General features: G+C 33.0%; 1 long non-coding RNA gene across 1 annotated transcript in view; it reads right to left on the bottom strand.

Annotated features, from left to right (window-relative positions):
• Positions 1 to 6,223: 6,223 nt before the first annotated feature.
• Positions 6,224 to 20,577, bottom strand: part of LOC105296967 — a 19,232-nt gene continuing 4,878 nt past the window's right edge. The window contains exons 2-3 of the long non-coding RNA XR_896311.2: positions 11,247 to 11,349; positions 6,224 to 10,665 (exon numbers count right to left, since the gene is read on the bottom strand). This is a non-coding gene — a long non-coding RNA (uncharacterized LOC105296967). The remainder of the gene's footprint in view (positions 10,666 to 11,246; positions 11,350 to 20,577) is intronic.

The following is a 20,577-nucleotide window of genomic DNA, read 5'->3' as shown; positions in this document are numbered from 1 at the left end:
AAAGGAATAATAGATTCATCATACCTAACTTACTGAACTGATGTAAGAATCACAAGAGATAAATATATAGTGATAAACACAGTATTTTAAGAATTTAGCACCTGTCTTTTATTTCTTATCATTAAGACTAGACAATGATTAGAACTACTGCTCTTGGTTAGGAAAAGAGTCAAGAAGAAAAGTCAATGTTTAGAGGCATGTATATTTAGAATTATTTAACTCTAATGAACTTTGAAATCTTATGGAAAATTCCATATGGTATGTGTAACTGTGAATAGACAGAAAAAAAATCAGATGAGAAATCTATTTCTTTCATGTTTTGTAATGCCAAGAGATAATGCAATCCTTGCTCTGGCATCTCATCTGTAACACCGTGCTCTCTAAAGTGACATGACATGATGTGACATGGTGATGAGACCCAACATGACACAGGGCATGATTTGTGGTCTGGGTGTAGGCACAGATAATTAGGAAAATTCTAAAAAAGGGTAGTATTGGTAGGATTTAATGAAGAACTGTTATTATAGGTGGAAGAGAGGTAAGAACGAGCATACCTTTTTTAATAAAATAAAAGATACAGGATATTAGATGTTCACCCCCGACCCCCAAGGCTTATAATCATCTGTTTGGCATTTAACCTTCATATATGATTAAGATAGCAAACCTCATACCATAGCATTCACTTGTAAGAAGAGAATATGGTGATACAAGGTAATTGAATTTTGTTCTGACCCTTTTTGGCCTCTGTGCAGAAGCAATTTGTGAATTATTTAGGAAAAAAGGAAAAGGATATTTGCCTCAAGAGAGAAATGCCGGGTGGATAGAAGAATTTAGTTCAGTGGCGCTGTCTCTTAGAATACATCTGCTTTCCCAGCTTGAAATGAAAATCGAAATGGAAATTTCTATTCATCCTTATGCATTAACAAGATTCCTCCCTTTCACTGACATGCTTCATATGTCCTAAGCTAGACCAACAGCAGATCTAAAACTTTACAAAAATCATGCTGTCGCCTTTGTTATTAAAACGACAATCTATGACTGAATGAATAAAAAAAAAGTAAGCCTATTGTAAATAAATTCAGCATGAACATTTGGGTTTCTGAAACCAAAACTAAAGCAAACGAAGAGCAGTGTAGATTTTAATTTTAGCATTTCTGTTGAGTTATATCTCTATATTTGTACAACTTTTGAAAAGAATGACAGCTTTTAGGTATAAGAATAGTGGTTAAATAAGTAAAATAATTGTTTTTTTTTCCTGTCTCTTTTTTGGCTTTAAAGTACTTTTTAATGTTGTGATTACATAACTTATTGTCTGAAAGAATAAAAATGCTAATATTGTCATTGAAATTTAAAATAAATCACGAATATGTCTACAGAGCACTGTTCTCCAGAGGTTACAGATACACTGCTTTTTATAGCCATCAACAGTATTGGCATGTGTGTGACAGCCAAAGGTCAGAATGAAAATGATTTAATAAAGAAATTCAAAACTAATGTAAAAAATGAAATTGCAACCCAGCTGTCACAGCCTTAGAGAATTGAGGGTCCAATATGAAACATTTTGTTTTATTTCTAAAGCTTTGATTGGCCTGCCAACATGCATTTTCGCTGTCACTCTGAGGACACTTCTAGTAGCACTGAAGTGGCAGACAGCTCTTGATCGATGAGTGTTTGCATGCATTTTATTATTTGTTACATATTTTTTCCCTGCATGTTTAAATGAAAAGAATTCATACAAGAACTTATATAATTATGTGAGTCAACCCACAGCAGAAATCCATATCAGTGTGTTTAGGAAACTGCAGCAAAAACAAACATGCACACAAACATACAGGCTCCTTGGAGATAGGGAAGACAAGGACAGTTCCTTAACAGTATTAATGTATTCCTGTTGAAGAAAAGGAGAACAAAGAATTTAATACCGAAAATCAAAAAAAGTTGTAAATAACATAGGCTTGACTAAGAACTTTCTGAAAGTGTTTTAATTTGTTTGGTAGTGAGCTATCTTGCTATTTCCTCATTGCATTTTTCATTTGCAAAAGGCAAAGGGCTTGAAGATTGAGAGTTTAAGTTGTAGTGTTTGATTCTCTAAATATTAGTAAGCAGCGTTTAGAGACAACAGAGGCCATGTAATCAAAGATTCAGCACTTTCATTTCATGAGCTATTACAGGTTTGTACAATGTTAAGCTCGGAGTTGGCTCGAGAAGCAGACGGAAACATACACAGAGACTTCGACTGAGTCTTTTATTGTGCTGCCCTGACTGAATAAAATGCATAAAATATATATTCACTCCTTGATTGTTCTACCCTATAATAAGGGAGCAGTTTTTGTATTTGTTGGGGCTCTTCATGTTTCAGCTAAAAAGAAAGCAATTCAAACTGGCTGAAATGACACATGGTAGAGATGGGTTTTGCTTGTTAGTTTTTGGCTTTATTACCAGAAGATCTGGGGGTTGAATGGAAATCAAGATTGACTTGCTTTAGCCGCTCAGGATGCTGCCACTCTGCATGCCTTGTGCAGTGTCAGCCATATCTTCAGACTGGCTTCTCTCTCAGTACCACAGTGATTGCCACAGATATGCATTTTACATTTCCCCAAAACCACTGTCAAAACTAGACACAAAGCCAGCTGCTTTCTCTGAATCTGCCAGAAAACTTAATTTTCCTAATCAAGTCAGATGTTTTTTGAGTATAAAGAGCAGTATAAAGAGCATGGCTGACAATCACCAAATACCAGACACAAAACAAAATTAATTTAAGGGAATTTTAAGGCTCAAGAGTTAAGGATTAGTGTGTTGATTAGCTTGGTGAAGGAATTTTTGTGGGAATTTAATTAATGAGTATTAAATGTCTTCCTGGAGGAAATCATATTCTTAAGAGATACTTGAAATACAGGAAAGAAGTTTGATGAACTAAGAAGAGGAAATTGGAGGTGTGTTTATGTGTACCCAATCACTCCTACTTCAATACCTTTGTACATGAATCTATGAGACGCTTAAAAATAGCTGCACTCTCAAGCACTTATTCTAAATCCTATGCTAAACTCTTTATAAATATTTCATATTATACAATGGCCCTGTTTAAAATTAGACTATTATTTTTATTTAGCAGATGAGGAAACTGAATTTCAAAGAGGTAAGTAAATTTTCCAAGATCGTTGATAAAAAGTGGTGGAAGATAACTTGAATTTGTGTCATCTAATTTCAAAGTTCATGATCGTAACCACTGCATTATTATTGTACTCGTATTTTGGCTCATTATTGTGAACTCTCCAAGGGCAGGGATTTTTTTCTGCTTCATTCACTACTGTATCCTTGGTGCCTAGAATAGAGTCTAGATTAGAGCAGAGACTTAGTTAATATTTAAACATTGTTAATTAAGGATTGCATCCCTCTGGAGAGAAAAATGGCATTTAATGATAGGCTTAGGGCAGCCCTGGAGTTGGTTACTATATAAGATCGGAGGGATAGAATTTACCATAGAAAAAATAAAATAACTACAATGTCTACTATAATCCTTGAAAGAAAATTCTGGATTAAAAATCTGACATAAACTTTTATTAACTATATAACTGAAATATAATTTCTGTACCTTTTTTCTCATTTTAAAAATAATGGTAATTTATAGTACACATTTCAGTGTCTTATTGCAGGTTATTAAGATAAATAAAGTAACACATATAAGTCAGTTATGCTATCTGCTGAGAGTGAACACTTACTGACTATTAAATATTATTATTCTTATTGTTATTACCCTCCTCTTCTCTTGTACTTTATCATTACCCTTATCATCATCATCATTACCATCATTATCATCAGGTCAAAGTGGTATATTATATATGCTATTTTTACTATCTATTTTTAAGTGTAAAATGTTTTTTAATAGCATTAATAACCTGTATCAATTGAATAAGTATGCTTGAGAAGAATATTTGTATATATTTGTCCTAAATCAGTTACTCTCTAGGGACTGTCCTCATCAGAAGCCATTTAAAATTCTATCTAATGAGGGCTTCGCCAGTAGCAACACAAAGAACTTAAAGGATGCCTTTGATATCCAAACAGAATATTTTAAATTCTGACTTAGTAGACCCAAGCAGCTGAAATAAATTACTTAATTTCTCAGTTTCTGGAAAGGTAGGATTTATAAATTCTCTAAAATACATCTGATTGTGAAAATTGAATGAAATTTTGTTCCCGCTCCATAAGACCGATCTTACATTCACCTCTAATTTAGAAACCTCTTTTTAATCACTCTGCATCTACCGAAATGTTAATGCTGGTACCTGACATGCGTAGATTCTACTTATCACATAAGATCTGACAGTGTTAGTTGTTGTTTAATGTGTGTTATACTTGTTTTTCTAAAAGTTTTGATCATTACATACTCTCATGGTGACAGCATCTTCCCACATTAAAAACTTACAATATAGTTAATTAATGCACACACACACACACAGAGTGCTCAAGAGTGCTTTTAAAATACACAACTCATATATATGACATAGTCAGGGCAGGTAATTCTATTTTACATTGGAGAACAACCTAAATTTCAGAGCATTGAGTCATTTCTTCAAGGACAGTCATCTAGGAAGCAACACACCCCATATTTTAACTCGGCTAGATTTTTATGTTTCAAATCCGGTACTTTGGGTTCTTTTCTAACACAAATATTGCTGCTACATGTGTATATCATTGTACAAAATAGGGAGATTTCTCTGTACTTTTCAGAATGTTCAATGTACTTTTCAGAATACATATGGTGAGTATTAAAAAATATGCTTAACTGACAGGAAAGGAAATTCAGCAGCATGAACAGAGGTTGTATGTTCCAGCAATCTAGTCCTGTCTTCTGTGGAAACTTTCAAGAAATAGCTTCAGGCAAGGCTGAAATTTAGCTTCTTAGTTTACAAAACACAGAAAATGACAGTCAATCTGGATAACTTGATCAGAGTTTATTTAAAAATATAGTGATTACAAAAATGTGGGAGGGATGTGGGGGAATTGCGAAGAATAGTATAGTAACCTGGAGTTTTCTCCATTCGTAGGCTTGAAGAACTTGGAAGGAGAGGTCTGCAGAGCAGACCCCAGCCAACTGGAGGAAACCTCACAAGAAGGCATCAGAGAAATAAGGGATATGACTTCACTCTTCCTCCTTTTATCTGCCAATCTTTTCCCAGGGAGAAAAAATCTATTCACATAGTCCATAGAGCTTAGTTTACTCGGGCAAAAGAAAGGATGGAGAAGGATGGAGGTAGATCTGAAGTTTCAACAAAGATATTGATCACATTGATCTTTCTGTATAGTTGTAAGGAACAGTGAGATTATCTATGTAAATGTGCCTGATAAACTATAAACTGAAATAAATAAACATATCTATTATTTCATGTTATTTGAATGTTTAGTAAGTGTTAATTGATTCGATCAGAGTGCATTTTATTAAAAAAATACAGCTTTGCAACTTATTTAGGTAAAGAACAAAATTTTAGTTCTAGGTCTATTATATTTTCCAGGAAAGGACGGTGGTTCAAAATATTTAAATTATTATTTTTTTTAATTGCTGACTAAACTAGCCTACAGTTAAAAAAAAAAAATCACATAAAATCAAAAATTACATTGGGGCTGCAAGTGTCATTAGTTCTCTCCACTCCTCTCCACCTACTTTCACAATCTTTTAACTGTACCAAAGTAACACAAGCAGACACATTCATCTGAAACTCAGAATTTCACACTTAGAAGAAATTAAGTCCTCCGTTTTCTGCCTACAAATCACGGAATTGAAACTCAGAAAATAAGTCCCTTGTCCAGGGTCAGGAAATTTCCAGATGAGGCTGAGGGTGAAGAAACCAACTTTCTGCGTGGGGCTTTTCCCATTACTCCATTTTCATTCTATACTGATTGAAGAGTGCTAATTTACTTAGGCAACTTCTGATTGTTTTTAGAAATTGGGACTTGTTATTATTTATTTCTTTTTCCAGTGTTCTTCTTTTTGACATATTTATTATAATGTATTAGAATGAGAATGATGTGTCACCACATCAAACCCCCAGAATTGGTTCATTCTATTGGACAGTGGTTCTGCTTTCTCATACTTCTATCACAGGTTTTCTAGTACTATATCCTCAAAGAAGAGACCATCCCATAGAGATGAGGATGCAGATCTTACCAAAGCCTATAAACAACTAAATATTATTTAACCAGCCGATTATCAAACACTCATCCATTCTTTTATTTGTTTATTTATTTGATAAACATTTATTCAACTCCTATTGAATCAGTGGGAATATAACAACAAAGAAGATATAGTCTCTGACTTCAAATGATTTATAGTCTAAAGGATAGAAGAAAGAAAATTCGTAAAACCGTAGAGATACAATTGATCTGTGGGCTAAGCATTGGGTATCATGAAAGCAATTAATATGCACCAGTTTCTTCTAAACATTTCACATGTATTAGCTCAATTAATATTCACCCATATCTGAGAGATAGGTGTTATTTTTCTCATCATACAGGTAATACAATGGAAACCCAAATAAAGTAAAGTAATCTCTCAAGGTGTATATAGTTATATGGTGACCAAATCAGGACTTAAAACTACACTGTCTGGCTAAAAATTCCAAGCTCCATATTACTTCTATGCAAAGAGTACTTTGTTTATACTATTATGTCATTCACAAGATTCTATGAAATATATATTTGTTTGTGCACACACACCATTTTTTTTTTTTTGCTAGATTTTAGCTCCTCAGAGAAAGGTAGTGTATTTCATGTATCTGGGACTTACCCACAGTATCTAGCATAGAGTCAATGACCACTTCTCTTTATAATTAAAGAAAAGTTATAAATAATATCAAATATAAGGAACTAGACAAACCCACTGGGAAAAATTTGCAAATACATTTTTAATAGCAAAATGTAAGCTCTTATAGTAATGTAGGATGATCTCAATACTCAAAGAATACTCTTGTTCTATTGTTAAATCAAATAGGATGTCTAATTAGCTAAGCATAGATTTTTCTTTCTTTTTTCCTCCCCCAGAAACCCATTCAATTTTTAAAATATTCAAAATTCCTAAATGAAACAACTTTAATCATCTATCTGTAAGTTGGTAGCACTATAGGAAATTGACAGCCTGGCATCAGAGTTAAACACCCTTTTAATTCTTCTTACTCCTAATTTGTATCATTAGCGTATCTTAGTCTGTCAAAGTAATCAAAGCCATCAGCGGGGGAGATAAGGTGACTTGTATGCATGACTATCATGTATTTATTAATATGATTATTTAAATTATATTGTTAGAGAGAGTTTATTTGTAATGAGTACAGTCGCTGACCATGTATATATCAGTGTCTTTCCACCACAGCAAAAATCCCATCTGCAAGTAAGCAATCCAGAACTGGCATCAAGAAATGATAACGCAGCTCTGAGTAATGTGTGTTCATGCACTATAAAGGCATACATGTGTGGCCTTTGCATGTGGCATAAGCAAGCTAGTAAACTCAAAGCAAAGCATCAAAGCATCTGGGATAACATCTCATTTTATTATTCTTCAGTCAGAATAATATGAGACCTTGCGGGCACATTATCCACAATGAAAAACCAAGTTTCACCCTGAGCATGCACACATGGTGCCCCTACATTGTTGACATAGAATGTTTTTCTCCTACTTAGTAAGTGTCCTTTTCAGCCCATTACTTTCCAGGTGCTATGATGTGGATCTGGGGAAGAGGCTCTCTATAGCACCAGATGGAGGATTGTGAACATCTACCTGCCTTACTCTCTGCAGCTTCTCATGGAACCTGTGCTATTTTATGCCACGACTGCAATCTTCCAATACACCAAACTGAGTTTGCTCAGTACCAGTCACTAGAACTGTAAAAGCAATTTAAATAAACTAATGTTTGCTTTTGGGTCTCTAGTATGATCTCCCTTTTCCTCTTTCTCTTGTCCATTGCCTGATTCTCAGCAAAAGAAAATTATACATATACATGTACATATGTGTGAACTATACGTATGAAAATATATAGTCATATTCATAGTTGAGAAACGCACACTTACCCATTTAGAATTCCCTAGGAAGAAAAGTACAACTTAATAGAAAGCAGTGTTTTATTTTTAGTTTTCAGGAAGTATTCATTAAGAGTAAAACAGGAAAGACGATCAAAGCGCATGAAAGAGAAGCTATATTCTTTGTACTTTCCTTGTTGTCTTGACTGAAATTTAGTCCTCTTCACCTCTTGCCCCACCGGATTCACTAACCTCCAATTTTCTTCTCCCTATTGTGCTAAACTCAAAAATGTGCCTAGAAACCAAAGAATAAGGTTGCTTGTGACTTATGTATGTTTGGAATAGGAATTACTACGTACGTTTTCTCAAATACTTTTGATACTTTTGAATTATTTTTCACCCTCAAGGAAAGGGAGCCTTTTCTTTCTTGTTTCTTCCCTTACCTCCCTTCTCCATTGTTAATTTAGAAGCTGCTTGAAATAGGCACTGTGAAAACACTGGGTGGCAGTCCCTCTCCCTTCCAGTCACCAACACCGGAATGGACTGTCATCACAAGAGCTCCAGCTATATAACATTATATTATTTCCCTGCATTTGCTTGCTGCACTGAAACTCTACATTCCTCTGAAGCCTAGCCGTTCAATAGGGAGACTGGGCAGTGCAGAGCAGCATAAATAACAGGTTTTCCTAAAAGCATGTGCCGCACAGCAAAACCATGAGATTTCCTAGGTCAGCCAAAATACAAAAAATGGAAGTGAAAAATGTCCTGTTCAGTGATCCGGTCAATGGGATTAAATCACAAAACTCCCATCAGTTATTTTCGGTAACCGCACCCATGATTTTCTGAGTAGAGATGCATATCTTGTGATCCGGTATCTCTTCTCCCTTCCACATCTATTCTATGTACTGTCATCATTTATATGAGTTTCCTGTAATCAAAGCATCTGTAAGCTCTAGCATCTGAAGCCTCTGCCATACTATGTTTCCTTCTTTTAACTCTCAAACATTCCCTCTCTCACACTATTCAAGACATGAATTTGTGTTCTGAGGTTCCAAAGTACGCACAGTCCAGCTTTCCCGCTGGGACTCTACAGTGTCCTAGCACAGGGCTCAAGAGTCAGCTCCTCTCTAAACTCCTGAGAATTGGTGGATAAAAAAATAAATAAATAAAAATAAAAAAAATAAAAAGATTTTTTTCAATTAATTTTAAAGTTTAAAAAAATGACAATGCAAGACATTTAGAAAGTAATTAAATAGGCTATGTGTGGCAGTATAAATACTGTAAGCAAAAAAAAAAAAATTCCCATATGGTATATCTGATGTACACTATTTAATTAAAATAACCAAGATCTTGAATTTCCATCAAGAAGAAGCTGGTGGTTTAACTAGGTAGTATAAAACTCACCTAAATGGGAGTTAGCTATATTTGTATTTATATCTAGTCTTTTTTATTGTTGATGCTATACTACTAACAGTTATAACTAAAAATTAGAAGACAAACAAAAAAAAAAACTCAAATCAATAAATAGGTAATTTCAAAAAAGCAAGGGCAAAGTTTTCTAGCCAAACAAATCCATCACAAAGAGTTCTGTGTCCCATAAAAGTATATTTTTCTTTATCTTCAACAGTCCATAAAGAGCTCATAGAAGCAAGATTTCTTTAATATTAATTATTGCAAAATTAAATTAAGAAAGTAAATTAATAAGTTAAGATATAGGCTCCAAAATCATGGATAACAGACAGACAGGGCTATAAAAATGTATTACTCATGAAAATTTTAAAACAATAAGAATGTATTAAAAATTCCTGTTTTTTTAACAAATATTTCTTGAATATAGTCTATGTAATTGATTTTGTTATGGGTCCTGGAGATTCAGCTGTAGACAAAATAAATTAAGACATGCTCATGGGGCATACACTTCACATATTAAGCACCTGTCTCTCATTCTACATTAGAAGGTGAGGATATTATTTCTTAAAAATCATTTAAATTATAAATTGTCTAGTACCTTATCTAAGTCATAGGAGGTGCTTAAAATTTTGTTTTAAAAATAATTCAATGACCACTATCTTTGACAAAGAGATTCTTGCTTGTAAAAAGCAGTATGTCTTCATGTAGAATTATCAGCTAAAAGATATTTTAAGTGCATACTTAATTATAAAGATAAATCACATTCAAATATGTATTATAATATTACAATATGTAGCATTTCAATAGCACATTCCTAGAGGCATTAATACTTTGCTTACTCCATTGCCTGCAATTTAAACTTAAATATTTATAATATACACAGAAATGGTAACATTTTACTTTTACCAGAAATTCAATATTGAAGTTTTTATATATAAAGTAGAAAATCTTGCCCATGTGACTCATACATTGTGCCTGTGACTTTAATGCCTTTAACAAGACAGCCTAATGGCCCATTATTGTTTTTAACATGCCACCTTAAAATAACCTTTCGGCAAATTTTCTGACATATTTTATCTCGGCCTCCATTTATTTCATTTATATTGACCCTGGTCCCTTTAAAATAGCTAGTTTTTGAGAAACACTGGAGTAAGCACAGCATTTCTGCAAAGACTTTCGGATTCTTCCAGTAATTCCACGTTGAGTCTGCTTAGTTTTATGGGTAGCAATCTGCTCTTCTTTTGGAATCTGTCAGGATCAGAAAAATACACATTAATCATTTACTATAGGAGCCTGTACTGCTCCCAATGTCACCTATTTCAGGATGACAATTGGACACTTATCAGAAATTACCCACATCCTCATAAGTGAAGAGTTAGCTGTGCAGTGTTAACCGAGACTCTGCACCTCCTCATCTTCCTCAGATGGTGTTCTTAAAGACCCCAAGATGGACCTATACATGTTGTCGTGTCATATATTTGTTCTTTGTGTATCGATATACTATAGGAACTGTTTAGATTCACTTGCAGCCTGAACCTAAACCCTGAAACATCTCCAAAGGGGTAAGGTAGCTTTTAAAAAGCTTTTGGGTCAGGAGCAGCACTAACTGCAAAAGACCTCCTTACACTGGAGTTGGGCTTAGTGGTGGAGGAGGCCAGGAAGATTACGGCTCTAAACTGGACAAGTAGTGTTGTAGAAATTCAGGGAGCGATTTTGCTGATTTCTCCCTCAAAGATGTGAAAAATATCTCTTCGACTCTTTGTCATTGTGTAAAAATGTGTTGTCCAGGAAATCATTAAACAGAGGCTTCTGGAATAATTTTCACCTACTCAATGTCTTTATGTTGCTGTTACCATCAAGATTCATCTTCTGCAAACTTCTGGCCTAGGTTCACAGGCTTTTAATTCCTCTTTCCATTTCCAGCAGATAGGACTGTCCATCAGGAAAAAAAAAAAAAAAAAAAAAACCTCTTCCACATTGCTCTTGGAAATGCAAACTTCAGAATCAGCTATTGAGAATGCAAATTATTACTATTCTAAAATATATGATAATGGAATAACTTTTGTGTGTGTGTGTTTGTCATATAAGCCAAGCAAAACACCCAGGAAAAATACACATGTTATTTCTTACTTAATCCTAGATTATTCTGCCTCTGAAAATATATAATTTTTTATTTTTCAAATTTTGACTCATGTTATCTCTAAGATTACTCTGTCATTATACTATAACTCCTATTCACATGTTCAGATATATGTTTCAGTTTAAAAGAGAAAAAAGAGAGAGACTAACACATCTATTCATTTTATTCTATCTTTTCACATTTCACTTACATTTATTTCATTCTATTCAAATCAAGAATTTAAAACTGGAAAGTAAAGATTTAACGTGCAGTAAAAAATAAATTACAATAAGAGGTGGTAATCAAGAGTCAAATTAATATATTAAATTTAAAAAATCCCGACAATGGAAGTTTATAAAATGTGAATTCATTCAGTGTTGTTGTCAGATATGCATATAGGTAATATTTTTTAAAAAGGTTATAGAAGATATTGAAACTCTGGGCTTTTAAAAATTTCTTTGGATAATTTTTAAATAATCTTTTTTTCAATTCAATTTTTTCAATTTTTTTTTAATAAAAAAAATCAAAGAGTGTTTTAAATGTTGTATCCAAGGAGTATATGCAATTCCAACACACACTAGGACCTCAAAAATTTTGTTGAATAAATAAGTGAATAAAGAAATAAGTGAATAAATAAATAAGTGAATGAATGAATAAAATTAAATTATAGGTAGATAGATAGATACATAGATATATAAATACATAGATACATAGATGATAGATAGATGATAGATAGATCGATAGATAGATAGATAGATAGATGATAAAGACACAAGAATAGGAAAGGTTTTTATCTGAATTTCATGAATAATCAAATCTGGGAATGAATGAAAGAAATCTGAAATATAGATACAAAGAGTGGGGTGTTATATTAACACTCAATATGTGGAGGTGAGAGTAAGGAAGGCATTTTCAGAAACTGAGGTTAGAAAAAGAGGAAATAATTTTTATGAAAATTATATGTGATGCTTTGAAAGTGATATTCAGGGGAAATTAATTTGGCAGAGTAAAAATAAAAATTAGTAGAAACTTTCTATAGTTTGAAAAAACATATCAAAACCATTTTGAGTGTTCAGTGTTTGCTTCACAATCTAAATTTTAAAATTTATCTTAAGGAGATAATTAGACATACACAAGAGTATATAATTAGAGATATTCGTTTTAGCATTTTTTTAAGGATTCATTCAAAAGAGAAAAAATAGAGCAAACCAAATAGCTACAATCAGGCTACAGGTTAAATAAATTCGTTTGTAAAATGTGAAAATAATTTATTGATGAAGAAAAAGTACTCATACTATGTTTATTGTGGAGAAAAACAAGTATAGAAAGGATTTATTACATAATTCACATGTGAGAAATATATACATTTCTGGGTTTGCTTTTTATCTGAGTTTTTCCATAATAGTGCGATATGACTTTTTATGACATCCAATGATTTCCTTTGTTTGTACTAAATCTTCATTTCTAAGATTCTATCTGTCTGTCTATCTATCTATCTATCTATCTATCATCTATCATCTATCATCATCTATCTATCATCTATCATCTATCTATCATCTATAATTTATCAATTGACTCCAGTTCAGAAGCCCTTGTCCCTAAATATAAATTTCTGTTTGTCGTTTCATCAGTTCTGCTCATTTGCCTCCAATGATTACCTATCCGCTATGATTTATCTGGCAAGGTGCTGTTAAAACCATCCTGGATCTTTCAGGCCAGACAGGGTTTCTTTTATCAAGACTTCCAAGGCACTTTGACTATAAGAGAATCCTGATGTCTGCCTCGGTAACACAGGTTTGACTATAAATCCCATCCCTTATTAGCGCTGGTTTGAAATTACTGAATTATGTTTCCCAAACTTCAGATTCTTCATCTTTAAAATGGAGCCATTGAGTGCCAAGATCACAGGGCTGTTGTATGGGTAAGGTATGCAGAGAACTTGAATAGCTCCTAACTCAGGTAAAGGGCCCTAGACTTGTGAATTCTTCCTCCATACTTTCTATTTATATGTTTTCCTAACTGCACTGAACAGTTTTTAAGAGTCAATAAATTGAAATCTTTTTATTCTTGGTAGTGTGATGCAGTACTACATAGCTAATAGTTGTTCAATAAATAGTTGACAGTGTGAATAGAAATTCATCATGATGGACTTTTAAAACAACTTTTAAATACCCTTTTGGGAGACATACATAAAGTGGATATTTCCAAGAATATGAATTGTTTTCTCTTTCTAGATGTCTTTATCTCTCTAAAATAACAGAAATATGTTTACTAATGCTATAGGAAGCACAAAGCAGTAATCTTGGTAAATTGAGGATTTTCTAGTTGGTCATCTACTCACTTGGTCAGGCCAATGGTGAAAACCACAGAAGAGGCAAATCAAGGCTCATAAAATATGACAGAAATCAGTGAAAGAGGTTATGCAATTTATCAAAATTATGAAAATAGCTTACTTTTTAAGTAATGTGATTCCTTAAAAGAGAGTTTTTCTTATTGATGAAATGAGTGTGTGGGTTTTGCTATTTGGCTAAAATTTACCTCCTTGGTCAAGGTGAGATGTTTTGGAGGAAATTACTGTGAGACTTATTCATTTATTTTTTTAAATTCAGTTATTTTCTTAAATGGCAAGCAAACAGACAAAAAAGCAAACAAAAAAAATCCCTGAGAGAAGGGAAGATTTGTCAGCTAACTTGCCTTTTATTTACCCAGCTGATAGGAACGGACAACTGTGACCTTGTAAATTTATTTTTTTTAAATGAAGACTAATACAATGTAATACTCTAATCACCCTGAGGTAAAAAAATATTGTTTCTCTTTTTAGGCATTTACCTGTCTAAAATGAGCTGAGTAACAGCTTTAGAGAACAAAACATGCTTTGTTGGTATGCATACGAGTGTATTTGAAAAAAACAAAAAACTGCTCAAATCATTAGAGAAACTAACTACAAGCTATATTGAAAAATAATTACAAGTCCTGGCTTCCACATTTAATCAGGTGGCAGCTATTGGGCTCTCAGCTAACAGACTCAAAATGAATTCTGTAATATTATTAGTAATTGTAGCATCACATTTCACAAAACAAGTTAAAAATAATAGCAATGTGTAAATCTCATTGTCATGAGGCCCCCACTGCTGAGGAATTTATTTTACATCATATCCTAAAAAAAAAAAAAAAAAACCAAACAAAAAAAAAACCCAGACCTGATCAATAGAACTGTCACTGAGTCATCAACACTTCTTAACTATGTTCCTTCCAACAGATCCAGCACCTGCTGTTGTTTCTGGTTTTTCACTCGCTTGCTTGGGAAGCAATGGTATTTACTAGCAGTTGTACGAATCCAAGAAGGGTCTGACAGTGTCACAGAGGCCAATGTATCTTGCACCCCGTAGGTAAGGAGAACTGCCAACAAAATGTTCTTAATTCACTATGAACAGATTATGAAAGTGAAACACAAGCACAGAAGCTGTGTAGGAGGAGGAGGGAGAAGAAATGAGTAGTAGAAGAAAGTGGCAGATGTAATTTTTTTGTTTTGTTTTTTTAGTTAGTGGTACTGGGATTTGATAAACCACTAATGATCTGAGCGTTTTAGCCATGATTTTTTGAAGACAATGTTTAAAGGTCCATCTCCGGATAGAAGGTTTCGAGATACTACTTTGAACTCTGGTTTAAGAAAATGTCTTTTTTTTTTTTTAATTTTTTTTCCTCCCCTCTCCTTCCTCCTTCTCTCTTTCTCTCTTTTCTTTCCTCCCTTCCCTTTCCTTTCATCTTTCTTTCCTTCCTCACATTATATATAACTGAAACATGTTTTGGTTAAATCATTTTGAAAGGAAGAGAATATTTTAGTGTGGGGGGCATGATTCAATAACATTTTCTAATTTATGTCTTTGACAATTTAACTTCCTTCCTCTGAGTTTTTTTATTTTGCTAGAAATTTGTCATTCTTTACCTAGATTAAATAATTTAAAATTTCAAAACCTACAGGAACATATTTGCTTATAACACTTTTTCATGTGTTAATATTTGAGATTTTTAAATATTCTTATATGTAACTAGAAAAATATTAAAGTGATGACTACATCAACTCTTTCTTGGAATAATTAACTTGTGTCAGTGGAAACAGCACAAATTTAGCCTTTTGACAATGGGAGAAAAAATTGGTTCACTCTTATTTTACTGAAGCAAAATCTTGTTATAACAGACATTTGTAAAATAATAGAGCAAAATCTGAATCTCTAATATAGACTGGCAAGAATTGTTTTGTATTTCTTGGGTCTGGATTACATAAATCTAAATTATAAAATGATTTGATGCGTAAAATATTTAGCAAGTTATTGTACTTTAGAAAGAAATCATTTAAACTAGTGCTATTTTCAAAGAATCTTCCAGTCTATAGTACATCAAGGATGAGAAAATGACTTTATATGTTAGAAATTGGCCTTTAACGAGAAAAAATATTAGGCAATTCTAAGTGCACAGCTATTAACTGGCTGATTTCTGATCCCTGACACAGAATGTCATCCTCAACCCAGTGCCTGGCTGTTCAGCATCCTGTGGGGACCGCAGGCTTCCAAAGATTCCTCTTTACAAATAACAATCAGTTCAGATAGAGGAGACACAAGGAGAGCCAGTTAAATCTTTCACATCATTACTAGCCTCATTGTTTTGCAAATCAGCAGCATAAAGTAGAACACGTGCATGAATCCTCTTACAGGTTTCTGAATGCTAGGGATTTCAGATATGTGAATCCTGTTGATTAGCAGTAAATGAATAAGCACATGACCACTCACTGCCTTTACCAGCTAAGTGGCTGGTTTAAATTAAAGATTACAGGTTATTGTTTGAATTCATCAAGACTTGTCCATCTAAAATGATGAGACTTTCCCTATTCATATGTCAGTCCATCATTATCGTGAAGTCTGCCATATCCGATCACTAGCTCACTTGAATATCTCAAAACAGCATTTTGAAAGTATCCTATTTATAGTAGAGATATGTAGAGTAATCCAAAACACTGTCTGTTTAACATGCTAACCCTCTCTTGGCAAGAAATTTTTCTCAGGAGACTCTTATATCTGAAATGATCAAGTCCCAAAGCTGAGTGCCACAACTCTGGGCTAAAAAGTGATTTATCTGTATTTTAACCAGCTGTATTTTCCCCCTTTGTAATTTACTTTTACAAATGCAATTATTCATTTCCTTCAGTAGGTGACTAAGTTGATCATATTTCACTTAAAGGTATTTAATATTCATTTTCTTGTAATGATTTTTCAGCACTATTTTCCACAAATGTCAAAATCCTGAGTTGTTTATTTGAATCCTGAGTTATTGCTCTAATAACGAGAAGCTCTAATTATAGAGTGCAGTGAACTAGGCAGCAGAGAGCTTGCATCCCAAATATTACTATTAATATCAAGACACATGAAGAGTGCTCGTAACTTCTTTAAAATTCTTTCTTTACTTTCTGGTATTTGAATATAGACTATTGTCTTACTTTAGAGTTGCAGTGAGCTCTGGAGTAAGAAACTCCTTATCCTTGTTGGTACTCTATTCAAATTCAGCTTTATCTCAGTTTAAGCAAGAGAACTCACCTGAAGTGTTACTGCCCTGTAGTTGCTGAAGACTGTACTTTCTCACTCAACTAAAGTAGCAGCGTAGAAAGCAGAGCTGGTACCGACCCTCACACTCAGTTATTTGTGTGAGCAATACGCTGCCACTCCACTCTCAAATACTTCTGTTTGTTATGCATATCCAAGCAATATTAGTTACAGGGAGCACACAGGAAAGAAACCATTTTCCCCTCCCACTTCCCATCTGTTGTGGAAAACACAGGTTTTTCCACCACAGGTTTAGAACAACCTCGTGTCCTTGGAACACAGATTCAGACTTCATTGTAATGACAGTGTGAGCTTTCCACCCACTTCTCACCCACAAACCTATTTTAAGGCTGTATTCTGAGAATAGCCTTCACTGTGATGCCTTTGGAACATAAGCCACCATGTTAAACAGCAATGGCATGAAACTGACTCATGGTGAACAGACCGGCTAAGTAGCTCTTTAGAGCAGTTGTGACTACAAGCCTTGCCCTGTATGTACTGATTGTACATTCCTTCAGAGGTAAATGGTACAAAACTACCTCTTACCAAGGCAAAGACTAATTTTATTATTACTTTTTTATATTTAATGTTTTCACTAGATATTTACTGAAATTTTACAAAAAAATTAAATATAATGTCCATATCGATTATTAACGTATTGCCTCATCCATGGACTCAACGATCAGAAATTAAAAATGAAGAATAAAAATGACTTAAAAGATTAGATATTAACTAAGAACATTGAGGAGATAGCTAATTGAGTAATGCCTCCGATTACAGAGCAATGAGTCCAAAGGCCTAGATTCTATTCTTAGCTTAATCACAGATAATTTGTAGAATCTTTCCTAACATTTTTAACCATTTCTCCATATTAAAATGAACTCGATATTAATTTAACTGTTATTCTTTTACTTTAAAAATGCATTTGTTAGCAACCAACTCTATGGCAAGTTCAAGAAAACAAGATAGATATAGTCCTTATGGATCTTACTATTTATTTTGTTCTAACACATTTTTAGTATTACTCAAGAATATGTAAATATAATAATGCCTGAATTAAAACATGAGACACATAACTTCCAAAAGCTATTAGACATAATTTATGTTGTTATTAATAACTGTACTCTGAAATTTAATTATAGTTAAATTTTTAGATAGTCAAATAGGTGACAAGATTCTATATATAACATTATTTTACAATTAAAGATTGTTTTAGAATGAAACTTGAAACTAATTGCTAGTTTAAAGACATTATAAACAAGAATGGATACACAGCACCCCCTACTGATTTCAATGGAGACAAAATTTTGAGAAGAAGGGGGACTAATTTTCGATTCTGTTGCACATAATATCAGCTTATTTAAGCATTCAAAGGGGAGAAGGCACACGTCACTTTTACACAGGCTAAACTGATAGTAAAATTTAAGTTCTGTGTGGAGAATTAGAATACTAATTTTTTTTCAAGGCAGCTCTTATGTGAAAAATTAACTCCTCACAGCTAAACTTTATATACCTTCACATAAGCTTTCATTACTAACTCTTCATAAATAACCTTTTATAATTAATTTCTCATAACTAACACGTCATAACTGAAAGATATGGTCTTTTACCCTTCGTTTAATTTGCTTACATCCTTTCACTCTTTGATATCTCCAAATAGTGCTAACTGCTTGGGGCTCTTCTTTTCCACTCTGAAATCTGAGTGGAATTCTCTCTTTGTAGCTGTATCTGTAAAGATTTAAGTTCTTACCTGGAAGGTCTCTTGAAATATTGTTAATTAGAAGGAGATTATGAGAACTCACCGACAGAGACCATCTCAATTATGCAAAAATCAGTTTATATTAATACAGCAACTAATTATATGTCAGAATAACTGTAAAATCTTTCATTCGTACTTATAGAAATATAAAATAAAAATATTATTTGGAGAGAAATAAGTGGAAAAATAAATGGAGATCAATATAAACTTCGGTGGTGGCCTTGATATAAATATATATTTTTTTAATTAAGTGGTTAGAAAATGAAATTTTTCAATGGCAAGCTTCCCTTATCCACATTTAGAGGGGATAATTTGTACCTCAATGTCATTCATCTTTTCTTTTCTTTTCTTTTTTACCATAATAATCAGGAAATATAGACCAATCTCAGTAATGACAGTTTATTTGAGTTTATACTATATAAATATATATACCCCAAAGAACTTGTAATGCTAATGGCATTTATCATGTATTGTTTGTAAAAGAATAGTCCATCTGGTATATTCCCTTTTCAGCAGAGGAATCATACAAATTAATGTTGACCTGGATGTAACCCATTTAAGATGACACATGAGAGTTGTAAAAATGATCTCTCTCTCTTAAAAAATTCCCTAGCAAGAATTTGTTCAGTAGTTATTTTTCTGCTTTTTAAAGGTCCACTTTCAGGTTTCTTAACTCTTGTCAAATGCTTTACGATGATCTGGGAAAAATATCTAACAACATCAACAGGGCAACAGCATCAACAATAATATTAAACTTATATTTACAAAGACCTAAACTAAGCTTATGCTGTATTTATAGTACACACACAGACAAAAAAAATTTACAAGAATATATGAATATCCATCAAGTATAACAACATAATAACAATGAAAACTAACATTGAGTGCTTACCAACTACTTTTGAAATATTATCTTCTTTTTGTTTTCATATTATCTCTTTGAGGCAGATACATGGATTAACCCCATTTTACAATTGAGGAAATAGATTCCTAAAAAGCATAAAAAACCTTTCTGAGCTCACACATCTAGGACATGACAGAGCCAGCACTCACACTCTTGTATGTTTTTCAACGAACTCATGCCCTTAATCATTGTGAAATATGGTCTTTGTAAATAGACTGGTAGAAAGCAAATCTAGATAATTAAGTGGTATAGAATGACAACACTTTATGATTAAATGAATTTTATTTATTGGTTATAAAAATTGCCTATGCACAATACTTTTTAATATCAGTAAACCATATATACTAGGAATAATTTGTATTGGTTTTCATTGAAAAACCAATATCTTCCCTTTTTTTCAAGTTGATCTATTCCTTTCCTTGTTCCATCACTATTTCCTTTCTCTAATTTACTCACTACTAATGTTATCACAGTGTAAAGAATTGAAGCAGAAGGGGAAAGATTAGAGTATGTAGAATTTTTTATTCTAAATTACAAAACCTATTGTTTGAGTGACTTCCATTTGGGCAATAGAAAAATCTCTCTTACTCTTCCTTACTAAATTAGTGTGGTTGAGTAGAAAAAGCAAAAACTATGGGTTCACAAAGGTTGGAATTAAATTTTAGCTCAACTACCTACTCTGTATAAACATTTGAATAAGCAATTCTTGTATTCTTAGTCTACCTCCGCATTGGAGCTAATAATATTATGCTTATTTTTTAATTAGTTAAAGATAATTTATATA

Source organism: Pteropus vampyrus, unplaced genomic scaffold (assembly GCF_000151845.1).
Source record: "Pteropus vampyrus isolate Shadow unplaced genomic scaffold, Pvam_2.0 Scaffold133, whole genome shotgun sequence".
NCBI classification, from domain to species: Eukaryota; Metazoa; Chordata; class Mammalia; order Chiroptera; family Pteropodidae; genus Pteropus; species Pteropus vampyrus.
Note: the sequence above shows the minus strand (reverse complement) of the source record. Positions and strands in the feature narration are given on the sequence as shown.